The sequence below is a fragment of the Pygoscelis adeliae genome, unplaced genomic scaffold (genome assembly GCF_000699105.1).
Source record: "Pygoscelis adeliae isolate BGI_AS28 unplaced genomic scaffold, ASM69910v1 Scaffold300, whole genome shotgun sequence".
NCBI lineage: Eukaryota > Metazoa > Chordata > Aves > Sphenisciformes > Spheniscidae > Pygoscelis > Pygoscelis adeliae.
This window is the reverse complement of record NW_008824004.1, coordinates 2,471,980-2,475,341: the sequence shown is the minus strand read 5'-3', so window position 1 is coordinate 2,475,341 and position 3,362 is coordinate 2,471,980.

Sequence of the window (3,362 nt, the reverse complement as noted above, 5' to 3'; positions counted from 1 at the left end):
GACCCGGCTTCAGAGCGCGGTTGCTGAGGCGAATGGGAAGACTGCCCGGTCAAGAGTGTTATTTTGAAGCTTTTTTTCATACTTAGGGGGCCTGGAGCCTATGCCGGGATTTTCCCCGAGGAACTCTCTTTCACATCGTTAAAAATAACTGCCAGTTACTTCAGGTGTAACTAGTAAAGCAGCGTACCTGATGTTATTTAATTACTTTTGTTTCTTAGGGGTTTTTTTAATCCTTAAATCCTCTGTTTCCTAAACATAGTAGTAAAAGGTGTACAGGCTACTGGAGTTCCCAAAATTAAAATGCACTTTCCCCATTTCAGCACTCTTAATATTTGAAGTGCCATAAAAGCCTAAAACACTGAGATTACATAAAAATTCTTTCAGTGCTCATGACAATGTTATTTTAAGTATGGAATATGGTTTTATATTGCTCGTTGCCAGGAGCAGATATGCAGAAGGAGTGGCGTGTAGCAGCCATCGTTTCCCCAAAGTCATGAAAGTGTTTAGTTAGGATAGTACAGTTAAGCTGTTCATCATATAAATCATCATATAAATCACAAAATATAATTGTGTTAATTCCAGTCAGTTATACAGGAATGTTGTTTTTGCTGGTTCTTTTTAATGTAGAAAATGGCACTTCATCATGGTCTTGCAAAATATTTCTCATCTGCATAGGAGAGAGATCTCCTCTTTTAGAGGAGAGCCAAGTGATGAGAAGGACCTCTTGCTGCACAAGTACTTTAAAAGTTACTGTATTAAATTCAAAGAATGTTGTAATGTTACTGTCTGTAGCATACAAATTCATCTGAACAGAAAGCTAAGGCAAATCACTGACCACTGATGTAGTCAGCCTGATGCTCTTAACGTTTCTGAGAAAACACTGAGCACAATGGTAGAAATATATAGCAGTAATAAATTCTTAAGCTTTTGGTAAGTTACTGTAGGTGCCCAAAAAAAGTTGTTGCATGGGAGTAGTGAGGTGAAATTCACACATACAGAAAGAGTGCTAGTGTTTATCTGTAGATGTGATCAACCTAGCTTTTCCAAAATAACCTGTAGAATATTTTTAGCTAGCGTGGTTTTTTTAAGTGTTCTATCACTACAAGTGATAATAGGTGGCAGTAAGACATTAACTTATGTAATGCAGTGGCCTGTAACCTCAGTCTTTAGCACTTTCATACTCATCTGAAAGCAAGAGATGGCTTTGTAAATGGTGGTGTGCTGGGCGTAGAGGTTAGAGTAGCCAGGTCTGGTGCTGCTGTAGAGAACTGGATGATGGAACCTTGTGCGAAGCCTGGAGATACGAGGTAGACTACCCTTAGATGGAGCATCAGCCTTTGGTTTCTTTCAGTCATGATTGTGGCAGCAACCAAGCGTTTATAGTTGTTGTATGCTGCTGCAGGATTCACAAGCCAAGTCTTTGGGGAAACTCACCTTTTTTGGTATCTGTATGTATGCTTCTGGTACTTTTCTGAGGAACACACAAATAATGACTTGACATCATCTGTGCACAGTTAAATCTGTGTTAGCTGTTCTGTGGGACGTCTGAAAAGCATGTTTCTCTCTGTCAAGGACTTAAATCTTGCTGAGATCTTCAAGACTACTTCCAAACACTGAAGGAGTTAAAAGATTCTAAAAATCTTCAGGAAAATTATAGTGGAAGAGGTGGGCAACCTAAACACAGGGGGCACAAGCATTCCCCCTGTGATCTCAAGTTACTCTGTGTTATTTTGGATGACTGAGTTGGGCACCGGCAGTTTATATTGATAGCCTCTTATCCTTGAATATATTTAAAGTATGTTTTTGATAAAACAGTCTCAAATAAGGAGCTGCACCCAGAAGTTAAAAGCAAAATGCTTGAGTAACTTCTTGTGTGCGAGAGGGAAGGTGGTGGTGGGGGGGGACTTCTTAGGCTAGGGAGGTACTTAAGTGTCTGCGTGTTACTAAGACTAGGAACAGGAAGCTGCCATTCATCGGTGAGATGCTTCAAGTGAATGTTTTTGGAAACCTTTCCGTGGGTTCTAGTGTCAGCTTTTATTTTATGAAAGGCTTGGAAGTTGTTTTCATCCGTGCACTGTACTTGGTGTGGGGTTTTTTGTTTGTTTTTGGGGGTGTGTGTGTGGTTTTTTGTTTTTCTTAACCAGGGCCTTGTTTAGTAGAGTGCTGTGTATTTGTCAATGGTTAGTGTAGGTTGAAGAGGCTCTACTTCATTTGGTGTGTATTTGTTTGTCATCTTGACAAACAATTTTAGGATTTGTTTGTCTTAGGATTTGGAAAAGTTAAATTAGTTCATTGGGTGGTGGTGTGAAAATACCTAAGGTAGTCTGTAAAAGTCCTTGAGAAAATAAAATATTTTTTTAACTACTTAAGAGCATTGTTTTTGTGAAGCTAAATGTTCACAACCACGGAGTTGACACATCCTTTCCCCGGTATACGTGCATTGCAGCAGCTTTACAAGCTTGTTGAATCTTAATATTATATGCAACCTTTCTGTTGGAAAGCATATTGCAAAGATGCATGCCTCTAGCAAGCCTTGCATTCGTTGTTACTTGTATGCTTATAATCTTTGCAGACTCAATATTTTTTGATATAATCATAGTTGTAGAAAATACTATGTATTATCCTTTTGAGGTAAGGAAGCATGTCCTGTAACTCAAGGAAGTGTGAATTTTTAACCTAGCACAATGCAATCCTATTATGCTACATACGCACAAGAGGGATTGAATTTGATGGTGTATCCAAGCCATTTATTTGACATCTTAACTTTTTCCTAAAAAGACTCACAAGGGGTTTAAAATAACTGCTTAATACTCCTGTTCATCAGAATCTTAAAAGTAGAAGAATAAGTACTTGGAAGAATGTTATAATGAAGCCAAACATTAGTGGTAGTGTTCACAAATCATTTACTTTTATTCCAAAGAGAAACTGAAGTAGTAGTATAAATAGCTTTCCTCAGACCCTGATTGTCCTCTACCGTGTAAAATACAATGTTAAATAGATGTAGGCACATAGGAAATGTCAGTTTGATGTAAACAAATGTGGACAAAGTTGGGTGGCTTTGCCTAGTTAAATAGGAGGAATTGATTACTGGTAGGCTTTATAGACATCTAAAGACAGTTTTGGTTAACTTTTGGAAAGAATGCATCTGTTGACTTCGTTATCTAGATTACCGCAGCAAACTTGTCATACTGTTGTTTTGTGCTCTGGCTCTGCATTGTGTGGAACCAATATTTCAGTAGTCTAATATTGCAAATTAAAAAAAAAGCTAGAAGTACAAGTTTCTGACTTGTTCAGTATTTCATGTACACTAGTAACTACATTAATTAAAACCCCCTTTTTTTTTTCCCTCCCCCTTCAGAGTT